The 19,283-nt window shown below is 48.9% G+C and overlaps 1 pseudogene; it reads right to left on the reverse strand.

The window, feature by feature from the left end:
* Positions 1-7: 7 nt before the first annotated feature.
* On the reverse strand, positions 8-18,167 carry LOC113223100 (annotated as a pseudogene).
* Between the last annotated feature and the right edge of the window lie 1,116 nt (positions 18,168-19,283).

A 19,283-nucleotide genomic window follows, 5' to 3' on the forward strand; every position in this document is an offset into this window, starting at 1 on the left:
CGCACGCCCGCGTCCTCCTTGTGCGCGCAGTCTCCGCGTCCCCACCGCTCCGCAGGGCAGCCCCGCAGGGACGCCTCGCTGCCCCGGCACCCCACCTCGTCCAGCCACACGGGTCCGGAGCCAGGGCCAAAGGCGGCGGCCCCCAGGGCGGCGACGGCCCGACCACAGCCCAGCTGGCGGCACACGACCTCCGCGTCCGCCAGGTCCCAGCCGTCGTCACACACGGTGCCCCAGGAGCCCGCGTGCCAGAGCTCCACGCGCCCGGAGCAGCGGTCCTCGCCCCCGCGCACGCGCAGCGCGCCCTCCTCTGGAACAGGGGCTGCCGTCACTGTCACTGCGGGGGCCGGACCCGGATGGGAAGGAGGACAGGGACAAGGACAGAGGGGTACCTGGGCAGCCGAGCGAGGAGGAGCAGTTGAGGGGCTCCCCAGCAGCCTGTGGCCTGTCCTCTGACAATCCTGCAGGTTAAACAGCAGCTCTGAGCGCATCGGTGCCTGGAGAAGCTTCAGAAGGAAGGCTGTGGATCCCAGTGACCCCCAGGCCCAAGCTCTGATTCGATGGCATCCCCTGCCAGTGACCTGTCAGGACAGATGAACCTCTTCCCGGGCACCCCCAGAGACCTCTAATGCCCACCTGCACAGGTAATCCAGACCTGCTCTCGAAGGTCACAGGAATGCGGGTGCCACGGATGGGAAGGGCATTGCCACAGAGTGGAGTTGCGCAGCCTACGGCACTCGATGTTGTCCACCCAGGCGGTCCCGGTGCCGGCAGAGGGGAAGGGCCTGTTCTCCAGCCAGCCCCACTCCCCACACCCCAGCTGCTTGCAGATGATGGACAAGGAGAGGTCCTTCAGGGCATTGCTGCACACGGCGCCCCAGGTTCCATTGTAGAACACGTCCAGCCACCCAGCACAGCAGCAGGTCCCACCTCGCAGCCTCAGAGCCACCGACTCTGCAAGGCAAGCACAGTCAGGCCAAGGAGTGCCCTGCCTGGACACCAGGGGCAGTCTCAGAAGGAGGGGGCTAGACTCAGGGGGTCCCAGCACTGCGATCAGTTATAGAAACAGTGTGAAGCTTCTTTGGAAAATTTAAAGCAGAGCTACAACACAACCTAGCAATCCCACTGCTGGGTATAGACCCAGAGGAAATGAAATCAGCACAGCAGAGACATCTGCACGCCCAGGTTCACCGCAGCACTACTGACAATAGCCAAGATGTAGAATCAGTGTAAATGTCCAACAACAGATACATGGATACAGAAAACACGGCAGTTACTCAGCCATTTAAAAAAACAACAAATAATAATAATAATAATAAAATCCCATCATTTGCAGCAATACGGATGGAACTGGAGGACACTGTGTTAAGTGAAACAAGCTAGGAACAGAAGTTAAACACCCCATGTTCTCACTCACAAATGGAAGCTTTAAAAAAGTTGATCTCCTAGAAGTAAAAAGCAGAACAGAGGATACTAAAGGTTGGGAAGGGTTGGGGGAGGGAGGGACAGGAGGAGATCTGTAAAGATACAAAATTACAGCTGGGTAAGAGGAATAAATCTAGCGTTCTGTAGCGCCATAGGGTGACCGTAATTAACAGTCTATTATCTGGTTTCAAATCGCTGGACGGAGGATATTGAATGTTCCCAACACGAAGAAATGAAACATGTCTGAGATGATTGTTTGCTAATTACCCTGATCTTACCACTACACATTACACGGATTGAAACACCACTATGTACCCCATACAGATGTACGAAGATTGTCGATTTAAAAAAATAAAACAGAAATGTGGTACATAGATGCTATGGAATACTGTTCAGCTTCAAATAAGAAGGAAATTCTGTGATCCGTGACAACATGGATGAACCTGGAGGACATTATGTTAAATGAAATAAACCAGGAATGAAAAGACAAATTCTGCATGATCCCACTTACATATGGGAGCAAAAAAAAAAAGTCAACTACATAAAAACAATAGAATGCGGTTATCAGGGGCAGCTGGCAGGGGAATGGGGAGAAGTAGGCCAAAGGGTACACAACTGTGCAGGATGAATAAATCTAGAAACCCAACATACAGCAGGAGGAATGTAGTTAATAATATTGGATTGTACACTGGAAATTTGCTAGGAAAGTAGATTTTAGGTGCTCTTACCACGAAACCAAGCGTAACTTTGCGAGATGGTAGAATGTTCATTGGCTTGACTGTAGTAATTATTTAACTGTGTGTGTGTGTGGTGTGTGTACCTCAGCCCCATGTTCAGAGATAGCTTTGGTCCTGACTGATCAGTGCCCAAATATGTTCAATGTTACCCTTGGAGCAGTGTAGAGTCCAACAGACTAATACGGTCACCTAATGGCATGTTAGACAATTCCTTAAAGCTATGCCATGAAGCACTGTAGTAACATTTTAAAAATACCTGTACCAGGATAATTGGAGAACATTGGGTATAAATTGCATCCAAAAGGATCATATCTAATTAAAATAAGCTTAGAAAAAATACTGGAAAGAAATTCATGGTGATAGAATACAAACGTGTCCACAAGTATCCCCTGCCTGGTTCCATACCCTCTCACTGAGTCGGTGCCCCAGTCCTTGAGTCCGGGCTGCCTCAGGACTTGGGCCAAGGAATAGGGTCTGAGACTCTGTGCCTGTTCCTGTTCCTAGGCTGACACTGCTATCATTTTTAGAACCAAGGCTGGATCATGACAGAAACAGAGCCTCCACCACTCCTGCCTTCAGCCGGGGCCCAAAAGCAGGGCTCCACCTAACCATCAAGTGACCGAAGGCACTGAGGGAGCCTGGCTGGGACAGAAAACCACCAGGCTGAGCACAGCCAAAGGCAGTGACCACGGAAGCTGGAGCCACACGCATCCCTGCTGCCTGTGGTGGGGCTGGTTACTCAGCATCAATTTCACGCACGTTACATATTCACGGTGGCTTTATCTCCGGCTGTTGCGATTACAGATGGTTTTTTCTTTCAAATTTTTTGGACTCAGATTTTAACACCATGTAACATACTTTATATTTCTTTCTCTCAAAAATATTAGCAATATAGTATTTTTGTAAAGTCTATCAAGAGATATTCTCTACCTATGTCTAGAAATTACTGTTCTAATTCTTTAAAATGGCTCCTGTCCCTCAGATATGAAAAGTCCCATCTGCTTTCCCAACACAATTGAAGTTTGTACCCTGGACATATGGACAGGACCTTGGGCAAAGCAGCAGCACAGGCAGGAGACACAGGCCATGGGGGCAGCCCAGAGCTGAGCAGGGCTCCGTGGCCTGCTTGTCCACCTGCCCACAAGTGGGACAGCGGGAGCCGTGAGCACCCCTAGCTGAGACCCAGGTGAAAAAGAGGCAGCCCCGGGAATTGGACTGGCCGTGCCCAACATGCTGGCTCCAGCAGACGGTCTGATGGCCAGATGCCTGCAGATGCCAGCTCAGGTGGGGTCCCCAGGATGAAGCTTCACAGACAAACAGATAAAGCAGCCACCGGAGGAAAATGCTGCAAACCAGAGACCAACGACCACATGGAAGATGCAGAGGAAGGGCTAACATCAGCCGCTTTCCACGGAAACCAGCAGAATGTTCTAGAAAATGACCTGCCATTCTCACTGAGATGCCAGAAAAAGATGGACCTTTTATGAGAGCGGAGCATAATGTCATTAGGAGAAAACAAGCTGCTGAGAATAAAGACACAAAAATGAGGTGACAGACGAGGTGAGGAGGGCAAAATAATACGCCAGAGGACCGAAAAGCAGAACCGACAGAAACGCAGATTGTGGTGTGCCACCTGGAGAAATGCCCCAAGAATGCCTGGGGAAGGAGCCACGCCAAAATTAATTTCAGAAACATAGAGAAGACCCAAACTCACGAGACTCCAGCATTGCATACAAAGAACGCAATCACTGAAATAAATGTAATAATCCAAGATACCGCTGAAGAAAACGTTTCTAAAGTACAATATGAACCAAAATCAATGAGAAGAGCCCACACTTGGATGAGCTGCCAGAGTCTCTGCCGGCATCCAGCGTCTCCCCCGGGATTGCCTGGAAAGACTGCAGGTCAGGTGGGGAGCCCATGACCCGCTCACTCACAGGCTTCTCTGGAGAACCCATCCCCCAAAATGACAAAATTCCATCACCCAAGAATGACCACACCTGGACAAGATGAGACCACAAAGACTCTCGGGTATGCGTGAATAATAATAATAATAATAAATCTCATCCACCACCTCAAAAATAGTCTGCAAAATGGCCAGGTACGGTGGCTCACACCTGTAATCCCAACACTTTGGGAGGCTGAAGCAGGTGGATTGCTGTGGGCGGCAAGCCACCGAGGCACTGAGGCAACAGACCGAGGGCACGAGCTGTGCCAGTGTAATAAAATATATAAAATAACAAGTGTTATACTAGATCCAGATCATAGATATAATTATGTATGAATATCATTAATCATTAGTTGGTAGCAGTTACTCTTTATTCCAATATTATAATAATCCTCGCTCTACAATCATAACCCAGGAAAAACCAGGCCATACAGAGATAGGAGCTGAGGGGACATAGTGAGAAGTGACCAGAAGACAAACGTGAGCCTTCTGTTATGCCCGGGCAGGGCCACCAGAGGGCTCCTTGGTCTAGCGGTAACGCCAGCCTCTGGGAAGACGCCCGTTGCCAAGTGGACTGGGGTCTAGCGGTACGTCGGTGCCAAGGAAAAACACCCACTACTTAGCTGACAAGGAAAGGGAGTCGTGGGGCAGTTGAGAGACATCAGCCAGGCCCACCCACAGTTATCGGGAGGCCTAACGATCGCCCTGTGATGCTGTGCTTCAGCGGTCACGCTCCTGGTCTGCCTTCATGTCCCATCCTGTACACCTGGCTCTGGCTTTTAGATAGCAGTAGTAAAATTAGTGAAAGTATTAAAGTCTTTGATATTTCTGAAAAGAGCATAGAAGAAACAATGACGTACGCTGTCCTCTCTCTCTGCCTCAGCTACCTAAAAGGGAAGGGCCCCCTGTCCGGTGCACATGACCTTGTCAATCCTTGGAGATGGCTCACACTCTTTACCCTGCCCCTTTTGCCTTGTATCCAATAAATAACAGCGCAGCCAGGCATTCGGGGCCACTACTGGTCTCCGCGTCTTGGTGGTAGTGGTCCCCTGGGCCCAGCTGTCCTTTCTTTTATCTCTTTGTCTTGTATCTTTGTTTCTACAATATCTTATCTCTGTACATGGGAAGAAAAACCCACCGACCCTGTGGGGCTGGACCCTACAGATTGCTTGAGTCTAAGAGTTTGAGACCAGCCTGGACAACATGGTGAAACTCCATCTCTACAAAAATAAACATTAGCCAGACATGGTGGCACATGCCTGTAGTCCCAGCTACTTTGGAGGCTGAGGCAGGAGGATCGTTTGAGCCCAGAAAGCAGAGGTTGCACTGAGTCAAAACTGCATAATTGCACTCTAGCCTGAGCAAGACTTTGTAAAAATAAATAAATAGATAAATATAAATATATATATACATATATATATATAAAGTCTGCAAAAAGTTCTCCAGTACCCCAAAATATGGATCAAAATTAAGAATCTGAAGCCAGTGGCAGTGCTCACTTCTGTAGTCCTAGCAGCTTGGGAGGCTGAGGTTGAGGGATCACTGGACTACAGGAGGTCAAGACTGCAGTGACATGTGATTGGACCACTGCACTCCAGCCTGGGCAACACAGTGAGACCATCTCAAAATAAATATATATATACACGTGAATTCCGGATGGAAACTTCAAGCTCACTTGAGCTGGTGATGGTGGAAAATGAGCCCAGACGGGGCTGCTCCAGGAAGCTGACGAGCTCCAGGTGCAGGAAACCAAAGTGCTTTGCCCGGTGCCATTTACTATACTAAGAGGAACCTCACCCAATACATTGTGGAAGTTCTGCATTCAAGGAAGACAACAGCTCCTGAGATTTTAATGTAATTCTGCAAAGCAAGTACGCACGATTCTATGTAATAAAACAGCATGATCATTTGATACCCAACCGCGGCTCACCTGAGCAGAAGACGCCGGCGTCCTCCTTGTGCCTGCAGTCGTGCTGGCCCCAGCCCGCCGACGGGCACTGCCACAGCGCAGACTCGTGGCCCTGGCAGCCCAGCTCGTCCAGCCAGATGCGCCCTGCCCCGGCTCCGAAGTGTGCGGCCCCCAGGGCGCTCAGGGCGCGGCCACAGCCCAGCTGCCTGCAGACCACGTGCGCGTCCTGCAGGTCCCAGGCGTCGTCACACACGGTGCCCCACGCGCCCCCGTGCAGCACCTCCACGCGCCCCGCACAGCGCCCTGGCCCCGCGGCCAGCCGCACCCCGAGGCTCCCTGTGGAGAGACAGAGTCAGGACGCCCAGGACCCCGCGGCGACGGGCCACGGGGGATGCGGTTCTGCCCTCACCAGAGCACACCACGCCGGCGTCCCGCGAGGTTCCCGCGGGCTCCTGCAGGGTCGCGGACACGTTGCACTGAGTCAGGCGGGTCTCGGTGCCCAGACAGCGCGCGCGGCTCAGCGACACCTGGACGGACCCGCGGCTGGGGGCAGGTGCGTCATAGGCTTGTTCGGCCGCTCCGCACCCCAGCTGTCGGCACACCACGTCCGCGCCGCGCAGGTCCCAAGCATCGTCCAGGACGCGGCCCCACACGCCCTCCAGAGAGACCTCCACGCGGCCATCACAGCGGCTCTGTCCTTCCCTCAGCCGCAGGGCGTGGGGCAGACCTGGGGATGGGGACGCACAGGGGACCCAGGGTGTCAGCGGGAGGGGCCCAGAACCACCCCACAGCAGGGCCCCTCCCTCTCCGCCCCCTCTGTCCATGCCTCTCACTTACCCTCCTCCTCCACAGCCCTGGTTGCACCCACCTGAGCAGACTGCAGAGGCTGAGTTTCCTGGGGCACAGGCCGGGACGCCCAGGGTGCTTACTGGGCAATTCCACAAGTAGGGTTCTGTCCCCCCACAGTGAAATGCGTCAGGCCAGATGGCAGCATCCCCGTCCCCAAAATGGCCTCCTCTAGGTGCGGCCACCGCACTGCCACAGTTGAGCTGGTGGCAGAGGACGGTGGCATCTGCTATGTCCCAGTGGGTGGCACAGAGGGGCGCCCAGGACCCCTGCACCTGGAGCTCCACGCGGCCCTCACAGCTGCTGCTGCCATTGACCAGCCTGAACTCTGGGGGAGAGGAGGAGTCAGTGTGGCTCGCACATGGCAGACACTGTCTGCACCTTCCTTCATGTGAGCCTGAGCCTGGTTACACAGTCCAGTACTTGGGGGAACAGACTGAGGGCATGAAAACAGCTTTGGCGAGTGACGTCACCGATATTGCCTGAGAAATCAAAAAGTGAAGGGCATCATCCGTTCACTTAGGCAGTGATTAAGTTGGGAAAACTATGGAAATATACTTTGTCAGTGCTCTGGAATGCATCCAGCACAGGGGAACGCTAATAAAGGTGAAGCTGCCGAATGCTGTCTCCAATAAGCAGGAAGTGAGCACCAAGACAGAGCTCCACACACCCTCTCAGATCCTGCTTCTCATTGCCAGCCAAAGCTCTGGGAAAGGGGACAGCACTCCTGGCCCCACTCCCCAGGCCCCACACGTGCTGCTACACCTGGTTCTTGGTGTGAGCCTAGTTAAACATACCCCACACCCTGCACTTCAGAGGAAATGCCTGAGGGTAAGTAGCAACAACAGTATACGTGGCAGAGTAAGGAACCCCAAAGCTCCATCTCCCTCTAATGTAATGACTAGGTGGTAAAACTCATAACCAACTTTTTTGAAATTCTAGTATCTGGGAACAACTTGAAAACACTTAAGGAAGAAAGAAGTGGCAAATTTGGTTCTGCATAAGGAATGAGTGAAGAATAATGCCTTAGTATTGACGGTGTGCCCCAACAAAGAGCTAACATGCAAAGACTGGAAGAGTCGGGAGTACTTGTTTGTCTGTTTTTTACTATGAGCATTTAAGGAAACATGTCTAATCACTAACCCCACTAACCAACAAAAAAGAGACCCTAGTGGTCACATGCAACAAAGAGTCTTTAAAAAAGGACTTTAGAAAAGTCATTAAACAGGGCACGGTAGTTCATGCCTGTCATCCCAGCCCTTTGGGAGGCCAAGACGGGTGGATCATGAGGTCAGGAGTTCAATACCAGTCTGGCCAAGATGGTGAAACCCTGTCTCTACTAAAAATACAAAAATTAGCCAGGCACAAAATTATTACTAATTACTAATATAAAAATTAGTGGTGGGTGCCTGTAATTCCAGCTACTCGGGAGGCAGAGGCAGGAGAACTGCTTGAACACAGCGGGCAGAGGTTGCAGAGAGCCAAGATCATGCTACTACACTTCAGCCTAGATGAAACAGCAAGACTCCATCTCAAAGAAAAAAAAAAAATCAGCAACAACCAACCCTGGTGATAGAGAAAAATGCGATTTCTAGAGTTGCCACAGTATAATAATTCAAAATGTCCAGTTTCCAATAAAAAAGATGAGACATGCAAAATAACCATAAATTATGACACATTTATAGGGGGAAAAGGGAAATACAAATTGTCCTTGAGGATGCTAAGTCATTAGACTTACTAGACAAATACTTTAAATACACTGCCTTAAATATGCTCAAAAAGCTATAGGAAGCCAGGATAATGATATCTTACCAAATAAGGAATATTGATAAAAATATATAAATTATAAAAAGGAATTGAGTAGATTTTTCTGTAGCTTAAAAAGTTCAATAACAAATGAAAAATTCACTAAAAGGTTCAACAGCAGCTCCCTTGAGCAAGCAAAGATAGAATCTATGAACTTGAATATAAGTCAATTCAGATTATCTAGTCTGAGGAGCAGAAAGAAAAAAGAATAAAGAAAAATCAATAGATCCCAAAAGACCTGTGGGACACCATTAAGGATACTAAGAGATGCATAATCAGAGTCACAGAAAGAGAGAACACTGGCTCTTCCACAGAATAACAAAAAAAAAAAAATTTTTTTTAAGAGAGAGAGGAGAAAGTGAAAGAAAAAATATTTGAAGAAATAATGGTAAAAATTCCAAGTTTGATGAAAGATATAAGTCTGCAACCAAGAAGCTCAATGAACTTCAAGCAGGTTATACTTAAAAATACCTGCACTGAGACACATTAAAATCAAACTCTCAAAAGACAAATATAAAGAGAAGAATCTTGAAAGTAGCAAGAGAAAAGCGACTTGTCATGTACAAGGGATCCTCAATAAGACCAACAGTTGATTTCTCAGCAGAAACCATGGAAGCCAGAAAGCAGTGGAGTAGTATATTTAAAGTGCTGAAAAGAAAACCCTGGTCACTCCAAAATTCTGTATCTAGCAAAACTATCCTTAAAAATGAAGGAGAACTTTAAACAGAAGCTGAGGAAATTCATTGCTAGTAGACTTGTCCTACAAAGAATGCTAAAGGGTTTAATTCAGGCTGAAATAAAGGCACTAAACAGTAAATCAAAGCCTGATGATTAATCTAATAACACTGATCAGGATAATTACATAGGAAAATATAAAGGCCAACAGTATTGTATTCAGGGTTTGTTATACCTTTGTTTGCTCATACATGCTTTAAAAAATAGGTATGAAACAAAATTATACATTTATGTTAATGGACAAACAATGTGTAAAGATGAATTAGTGACAATAACAATATAAGAGCAGAGATTTTGTATACAATTGAAACTAAGTTGGTTTTAGTGCAAACCAGAGGTTTGTAAATTTAAAATATTTCTTATCTCCAGGGGAACCACTAGAGAGAAAACTAAGAAATACACCAAAAAATAAAAAAACAGAATGGGAAGGGAATGAAAATGGTACACTATAAATGTCAATTAAATGCAAAAGAAGGCAGTAATGGAGGAATTGAGGAACAAAAAAATAAGACATGTATGAAACAAATAGAAAAACAGCAGAAGTGAATACTCCTTATTGGTAATTACTTTAAATGTAAAGGGATTAAACCATCTAAATAAAAGGCAGGAAGGGACAAAATGGATTGTTTTTAAAAAATTGTTTTAAAATGTGCTCTCTTTATAAAGTCACTTCAGATCAAAAGACCATTAGGTTAAAAGTGAAAGCTTAGAAAATATATACATGCACATAGTCACCAAAAGAGAGGTGAAGTGGCTATACAAATATCAGACAAAATAGACCTAGTCACAGTTTGAATGTTCATGTTCCTCCAAAATTCATGCTGAGACAGAATCCAAAAAGCAACAGTATTAAGAGGTGAAGCCTTTTGGAGGTGGTTAAACCATGAGGGCTCCATCCTCATGAAGGACATTAGCCCTTATGAAAGGCTCAAGGGAGCAATTTCCTCCCTTTTCCTCTTTTGCTCCTCTATTACATGAGGACACAAAGAAGGCCCCATCTATGAGGAACAGGTCCCTCCAGACACTGAATCTGCTGGTTCCCTGACCCTGGATTTCTCAGCCTCCAGAACTCTGAGACATACATTTCTGTCATTTACAAATTACCCAGTCTACAGTGTTTTCTATAGCAGCCTAGATGGACTAAGACAGACTTTAAGTTAAAAATTGTGAGGAGAGATAAGAAGAGGATTATATATTTATTAAAGGGTCAGTCCATCAAAAGAATATACAACAAATATAAGCATATGTGCAGCTAATAACAGAGCCAAAAGTAATAAAGAAAAAAATTGACCAAATTAAAGGCAGAAATAGATGACTATAAATAATAACTAGAACCAAAAATATCTCACTTTTAATAATGGATAGACCATCTATGAATACAGCTAATAAGGAAAGAAATCACTGGAAGAACACTATAAACCAGTTAAACCTCACAGACATATGTGAAACACTGTGCTCAAATCAGCAAAATACACATTTTTCTCTCATGTCCATGAAATGTTCATCAGGGTAGACACTATGTTGAGGCATAAATCAAGTCCAAATAAATTTTAAAGAACTGAAATCATAAAAAGCATCTTCTCTGACCATAAAGGAATGCAGTTAGGAATAAATTTAAAAGGGGAAACTGGGAAATTAACAAATAGAACACACTCATAAGCAACCAATAAGTCAAGGAAGAAATCACAAGGAAAATTAGAAAATACTTTTGGATGAATGAAAGTGAAAACACAACATAACAAAATGTATGGATTGAAATGAAAGCAATGCTTAGAGAAAATTTTATAGTAACAAACATCTATATTAGGAGCAAATAAATATCTCAAATCAATAATGGCATTTACACCTTAAAAACTAGAAAAGGAAGAATAAACTAAACCTGAAGCTAGCAGAAGGAAGGAGATACTAAATGAAATATAGAATGAAAAACAATAGAGAGAATAACAAAAATAAAAGCTAAGTCTGTGAAGAGATCAACAAAAGTGACAATATTTAGCTAGACTGACCAATAGAAAAAGAGAACACCCAGCTGGGCGTTGTGGTTCACGCCTGGAATCCCAGCACTGTGGGAGGTCAAGGCAGGTGGATCACGAGGTCAGGAGATTGAGACCAACCTGGCTAACATGGTGAAACTGAGTCTCTACTACAAATACAAAAAAAAAAAAAATTAGCCAGGCGTGGTGGCGGGCGCCTATACTCCCAATGACTCGGGAGGCTTAGGCAGCAGAATGGTGTGAACCTGGGAGGCAGAGCTTGCAGTGAGCTGAGATCGCGCCACTGCACTCCAGCCTGGGTGACAGAGTGAGACTCCACCTCAAAAAAAAAAAAAAAAGAGAGAGCACACTCAAATTACCAAAATCAGAAATGAATGTGGGGGGTACTTGGTATGGAATCTACAGAAATAAAAGAGAAGTGTAAAATAACACCTTGACTAATTTCATAGTATTCACCCCCCAGTTAGATAATTTAGATGAAATGAACAGATTTCTAGAAATACACAAATTATCAAAACTGACCCAATAATGAACAGAAAACCTGAACAGAGCTATAAAAGTAAAGGAAATAAATCAGTAAACAAAAACCACTGAATAAAGAAAAGCCAAGCACCAGGTATCTTCACTTCACTAGTAGAATGAAGGAAAAAATAAATAAATAAAATAAAACATGATCATTTCAATTGATGCAGAACAAGCATTTGACAAAATACAACAGACTGTCATGATAAAACATTCAACAAACCAGAACAGAAGGGAACTTCCTCAATGTACTGAAGAACATTTATTAAAAACCCACAATTAGCATCATACTCAATGAAGAAAAACTGAAAGCTTATCTCTTGAGATAAGAAACAAGACAAATATACATTTTTTCACCATTTCTACTCAACATTCTACTGCAAGTTCTAGCCAGAGAAATTAGGCAAGAAAAAAGAAATAAAAAGCATCTGTATTGGAAAGGAAGAGGAAAAACTATCTGTATTCACAGGTACATGATCTTACATATAGAAAATCCTACAGAATCCACCAAAAAACTATTTAAAGCCATAAGAAATTTCAGGAAAAAAGAGGGCATAAAAAATAGTTGCATTTCTATATTCTAACTATGAATAATAATAAAAGAAGACCCCAAGAATACTCAAAGCAATCCTGAGCAAAGACCAAAGCTGAAGGCATCACATTACTGGATTCCAAAGTATACTACAAAACTATAGTAACCAAAACAACATGGTACTTGGTATGAAAATAGACACATAGGCCAGTGAAACAAAGAGAGAAGATAAATAAATCCATGCACTTACAGTCACCTGATTTTTAATGAAGGTGCCAAGAATACACATTGGGAAAAGGATAGTCTCATCAACAAATGGTGCTGAGAACACTGGATATCCACATGCAGAATGAAACTAGACCCCTACCTCTAACTATACACAAAAATCAACTCAAGCTTTATTAGACTTAAATGAAAGACCCACAACGATAGAGACAACTAGAAGAGAACAGGGAAAGTGCTCAGGACATTGGTCTAGCAAGGATTTTTCAGATAATACCTGAAAAGCACAGGCAACAAAAGCAAAAATAGACAAATGGGTTTACAGAAAACTAACAACCTTCCACACAGCAAAGGAAACAATCGACAACATGAGAGAAAATCAGTAAGTTGAAGAGATATCTGTACCCCCATGTTTATGGCAACACTAATCACAACAGCCAAACTATGGACTTAACCCATGTTCATCAATGGGTAAATAGAGAAAATGTGGTCTATATATTACACAAAATGAAATCTTTTTCAGTCTTAAAAACAGAATGGAATCCTGTCATTTGCAGCAACGTGGATGGCCTGGCAGACATTATGTTAGGTGAAATAAGTCAGAGAAAGACAAACACCAGAGGATCCCACTTGCACATGGAATCTTGAAAAGTTGATCTCATAGAAGTAGACAGTAGAATGGGGGCTACCAGAGTTAGGGAGTGTAGTGAGGAGGAGGTATGGTGGTGACTGGTCAACTGGTGAAACGGTAGAGACAGGAGAGAGAAGCTTCGGTGTTCTACAGCACAGGCGGGCGGATACAATTAACTGTATTGTACTGTATATTTCAAAATAGCTAAAAGAGAGAATTTTGAATGTCCTCACCACAAAGACACAATCATGTTGAGGTGATGGATATGCTGAATTCCCTGATTTGATTATTACACAATATATACATGCACTGGAACCCTGCACTATACTCCATAAATGTGTACAATTAATATGTGTTCAAAATGTGCCAGTTTAAAAAAGAATGAAATAATAATAATAATGTTTGCCAAGGAGGCCCAAGACAGACTTATACACTGAAAAATGCAAAACATTTTTGAAAACAATCAGTGAAAACCTAAACAAATGCAAAGACATCCTGTGTTCATAGATTGAAAGATTTAATATTGTTAAGATGGCAATACTCCCAAACCAATCCACAGATTCTGTGAAATCCCTATCAAAATCCCAACAACCATTTTTTGTTCAGAGATAGAACTGATCCTAAAATTCAGATGCAATTTCAAGGGACCTTAAATAACCAAAACAATACTGCAGAAGAAAAACTTACAGGACTCATTTCCCTATTTCAAAACTACCACAGAGCTACGGTAATCAACACAGTATGTCACTGGCATGAAAATACACATATAAGTCAACAGAACAGATTGAATGTCCCAAAATAAGTGTATCCATGTGGGGCAAAGGATTTTCACATGGTGTGAAGAAAATTCAATAGGAAAGATCACCTAATCATTACAAAAGTAAATATGTACTGAGACATCACACTGTACAATTATTATGTGTCATTTTAGAACAATAAATACATACGTTCAAAACATAAGGAAAGAATAGTGTCTTCAACAAATGGACAACTGGGCGCCGCACGCAAAGGAATGAATGGAACCCTTTCCTTACACCATATTCAAAATGTAAGTCAAAGTCAATCAAAGGTCAAATAACAGCTGAAACTACACAACTGAGAAAAAAACCACAGGAGTCGTCTTCATGACCTTGGATTAGAGACTGGATTCTTAGATATGACACTAAAAGTTCAAGAAACAAAAGGGGAATGAATAGGTAAACAGGACTTCCTCAAAACTAGAAGCTTGTGCCTGAAGGGGCATCATCGGGAGTGAAAAACACCCCACAGAACGGGGGGAATATTTGCCAACGATACATTGACAGGGATGTAGGGTCCGCATGGAGAAGGGTCCTGAATAAACCTTCCTGCAAAGACGATCAACTCCAGGTCAACAAACACCTGCGAGAGGGAGGAAGGGAGGGACGGAGGCAGGCAGCTCGGGGTCCCAGCAGCCCCAGGCCCAGGGCGCGAGCGCAGGGTTCGGTGTCCAGGGAGCGGCGGTGCCCGCGCCCCACAGCCCCAGCCTCCCTGCCCGGACCCAGCCCCGGAGCCGCGCGGGTGACTTACTTTCTCCCGTGCACCTGAGCCCCGCGTCACGGCCGGGCCCACACTGGCTCCCGCGCGCCCGCGGGCAGTGGAACAGCAGCGACTCGTTGCCCGCACAGCGGAAGGCCTCCGTCCACGCCGGCCCCGAGCCCCGGCCGAAGCGGGCGCCCTCGGGCGTGGACGCCGCCGCCCCGCACTGCAGCTCCCGGCACACCACGTGGGCCGTGGCCAGGTCCAGGTCCGCGTGGCAGACGGTGCCCCAGGTCAGGCCCCGCCTCACCTCCAGGCGCCCGGCGCAGGGGTGCTCGCCGCCCACCAGCCGGGCCTCGGTGTGTCCTGGGGGCAGACGCTGGACTGGAGCACAGGACAGGACCGGCTCGGTGTAGGCCTCTGGGATGAAGCGACCTGACCGCTGCCCTCGGGCCCCACGGAAAGGACCGATGCAGGAGGACCCAGGACCACCCGGGCTGGCCCGGCCCCTGGGGCTCTGAAGCGGCAGGAGAGGTCCTGGGGTGTGCAGGCCGAGGCCTCTGCCACCCTCCAATCTCCCTGGGGTCCTGGCTCCCGCAGCATTCGGACAGCAACAACAGTCCCCACCCCCAAACAAGGATCTCTATCCCCCCCACATCTGTGTCATAGAGCCCACTCCCAGGCTTGGGCCTGGACCCTGGCAGGCCACTTTAACCACCTGGTCAGTTTTAAGCCCAGTGCCCAGCCACACCCTGGCCAGAGCCCTGAGGGAGGAGCCGCCATCAGTGTCAGCCATCTCGCCGGGTGACCCCTGGGCCACCAGCCCCTCTCCCTCCCCAGGACAGGGGTACAGGAGGGCAGCAGCATAGGGGCCTTGCTGGGCAGGTGCTGAAGCCCCGGAGACAAGAACCCCACACCCTGTAGGCCAGGGCCATCCCCTCAGTCCCCGCACACTGCTCTGAGTGGACACCTCCCGTCTCAGATTCTCAGGAAAGGGCGTCCCTACCTGCACACACCACCTCAGAGTCTGTTGGGAGGTCACAGTGGTCTAGGAAGTTCAGGTTGAACCTGCAGTTGAAGATGCTGGACTCTGTTCCCTGGCAGGAAATGACTTTCGAGCCCAGCCAGCCTGGGTGCCCTGTGAGGTGGGGCCTGGATGCCTGGAGCGCTGGGCCGCACCCCAGCCTTCTGCAGAAGACACTGGCCTCCTTCTGGTGCAAGCCACAGCTTATCACAGGGCCTTCTGTTATCCGGATCACCGGGGTCCCCGCACAGGGGCTGCCTCCACCACGCAGCCCCAAGGAGGCCAGCTTTCCTCCTGCACACACAGGTGCCCACTCTGGTTCCACTTCAGTTCTGCTGGGGCGTGGTCCTCCCACCCCTAATGTGTGGACTGAGGCAGTGGCCTTTGATGGAGGATGAGGTGTGTGGGAGTCTGCAGCAGAGGTCTTTCTTTTGGGCCCAGGACCCCAGAGGGGGCAGCCAGAGACTGTACCTGCCCACTTTAGGTCCCCTCTCCCCACCACCCTGTGCCCAAGAGGCCACCTGCGTAGATGGCAGGACAAGCTCCATGCCCTCTGGCTTCTGGGCCTTGCCCACAAGGAGGGCCCATCAAGTGGGGAGGACAGCACATAGGAGATCGGCCCATCTGCTCCTCTCTGAGGGGCCCTGCAGCCCAGTATCCCAGGCCCCTGGTCATACCCCCACAGTGGTCTCCACACAGGGCCAGCTGTCTCTGGTTCTGGAGCTCATGCCTTGGAGTTTGCAGGCCAAGGCCCTCTGGTGCCAGTGGCCTCTCCTTGCCTGTGTCAACGTCCCTCCTCTCTCTCCTCACACACGCCACTTTGGGCCTCTGCTTCCCACCAACAATCCAGCAGGGGGGAAAGGGCAGGGTCCCAGCCAGAGCCTGAGCAGGACAGGGCTGCTGAAATCTGGGGCAGATCCAGGAGCTCAGAGCCTCCTGAGTGGGCCCTGACAAGGGAGAGCACAGGAGCAGAAAGCCGAGATGAGGGCCAGGAGGGAGCACCTCACTCAGCACCAGCCTCTGCACCTGCCTGAGCCCCCAGGCCGGTGCCTCCACTCATGCCAGCCACTCAGGGGAGGAAAAGAGGGACCCTTCACCCCACAAGGTCCTGTGGTCACCACTGGCCCCCAGTGTTTGATGGTTGCCACGAGTCAGTTGAACCCAAAAGGACTGAACTCGGGCTGGAGTCCCGGCCAGGGCTGGCCTCGGTGTGTGATGTCCCTCAATTGTGCTGTGCTGTCTGGGCCTTTGGAGGGGACACACGTGGGGTCATACAGTGCCATGAGGGTCTGAGGGTCACAGCACTGGAGTCACAGGCACCCCAGGAAGAAGGGTCTTGTCTTCTCCCCAGGGGGACTCAGGCAACACCCCTCCTCCCCAAAGTGACACCCCTCCTCCCCAAAGTGAAGGTCGTGGGTGGGGACAGGGCCACAGACTGGCAGAAGTGGCTCCCGGGGCACCCGTCCTACCTGAGCAGTGGACTGCACCGATGCACTCACACTTACAGCCGTTCAGTGACCCCCACTTCCCCAGGGAGCAGTCCCAGAGCGAGGCCTCCACACCCTGGCACTGCACGCCCTGCAGCAAGGACTGCTGAGCCTCCTGGGGCCACACCACATACGTGGGGACATAGAGGGCACGACCGCAGCCCAGCTGCCTGCAAATCACAGATGCCTCCCCCAGGCCCCAGTGGTCCCCACACACCAGGCCCTGCTGCCCTAGGGACTGCACCTGCAGGAGGCCCTCGCAGCGGTTTCCACCCCTCACCAGGGCCAGGGACTCTGCAGCGGGAGCTTCGGGGACAAGAACATAGGAAAGGCGTCATGGCAAAGGTACCCTTGAGTACTTTATGCCCAGAACATCCGAAGTTAGAAATCTAACTTTCACCTTCCAGCCCAGTTTGCACCTTACTCTTGATTTTCCCAAGTTTTCTCGCGCATTATTTGGATGTCACCAATGACATGAACAAACTTAAATATCAACAAAAATGAACAAAATGTTAACAAAAACGGCCTAAGGACCATTTTCTGAGGAAATTGTTTTCTGTGGGCCTTTCACATGCATTTGGAAGGCCCACAGAAAACAAGACTGTGATCACTCTGCCCACTCACGAGCCCCGCAGCGGACACCCCAGCCCTCTGTGGTCGCCAGCTGAGACTCCCAGGATTCACAGCAAGGAGCAGACGGGACCACTGTGGTGTCGTGGCCCCCTCCCCCATGGAATGTCCTGCACACCGGGGCTCTGACCCCCAGCGCCCTGCAGGCAGCGGCACACACTCACCGGGAGGGCGGGTCCAGCAGGCCAGGAGCAGGGGCCACAGTGCCAGAGGGAACAAGGCCATGCCTGGCCACTCTGCTGCTGCCGTGCCCCAGGCTGATGCTCTCGTGGCAGGGATGTGTGTTCTGCCCCCGGATGGAAGGTGGACGCCGACTCAGTGTGACACCTTTCTGAGAAGGAACCCGTGCACGCCCTCGCCTCCTCCCCCCATATCAGAGCTGTCATCTGTCACCCGTGCCTCAGCCCAGACGGTGCCAGCAGCGTGTGGTGAGGCCAGGCTGGGCTTCCTGCAGCTGGTGCCCAATGCAGCCCCAGGTGTGAGCTGCACCAGTGAGGGCCCATTCTCAGCAAGGCCCTGGTGGCCACAGGTGCTGACACAAGGGCCTGGCAGGGGAGGGATGGACCTTCTCTGCCTCTCACAAAAGGTGCGGCTGAAGACCTAGGGTCGTGCCAAGCTCATGCGCTGTGAACACACAGACCTAGCAATGGGAGCAAAATTCTGAAAAACGTGTGTGCCCTGCGACCCGAATTCGTAAGGGATGCATGGCCTCCCTGTGAGGCTGTGTCCTTGGGAAGCCACCAAATCCAAAAGAGGATTAAATCAATGATGCGGCATCTGAGACAAGGCCGGAAAGGGGCAGTGTTTACGCACGGCTGGATAAACACTTGCGTTTGGGCAAGTCTATATGCCAGCTGCATGCTTTTAGAGATGGGGTTTCACCACGTTGCCCAGGCTGGTCTCAAACTTTTGGACTCAAGTGACCCGCCTGCCCTGGCCTCTTAAAGTGCTGGGATTACAGGCATCAGCCACACCCCGTCTGGCCTGTTTTAAAATGTACAATAATTAAGCACGTTATCATTTTATAAGCAGCATAATATCAATAAAGGTTAATTTCCAGTAGATTTGCCAGCGAACCAGTTCAGGTCAGGGTGACTCAGGTTTCTAGACCTCTATGTGGAGACCAGGGCAGTGAGACGGAACCAGATTTCCAGAGAAGGTCACAGGCCCCTCTGCCAGGCTGTGTGTGCTGGAGCCCCGCGCCTGGGACCTGCCGCTGCCTCAGGTGCTTCCCCGCACTCTGACTTGCAAAGGGCCTCTTTAGTGCCTTGCACACGGAGTCAGGAAGGTGAAAGCCCTGGGGAGGCCTTGGGGGAGGGTTTGCAGCTCTAGGTCCCTGTG

Source organism: Piliocolobus tephrosceles, unplaced genomic scaffold (assembly GCF_002776525.5).
Source record: "Piliocolobus tephrosceles isolate RC106 unplaced genomic scaffold, ASM277652v3 unscaffolded_38696, whole genome shotgun sequence".
NCBI classification, from domain to species: domain Eukaryota; kingdom Metazoa; phylum Chordata; class Mammalia; order Primates; family Cercopithecidae; genus Piliocolobus; species Piliocolobus tephrosceles.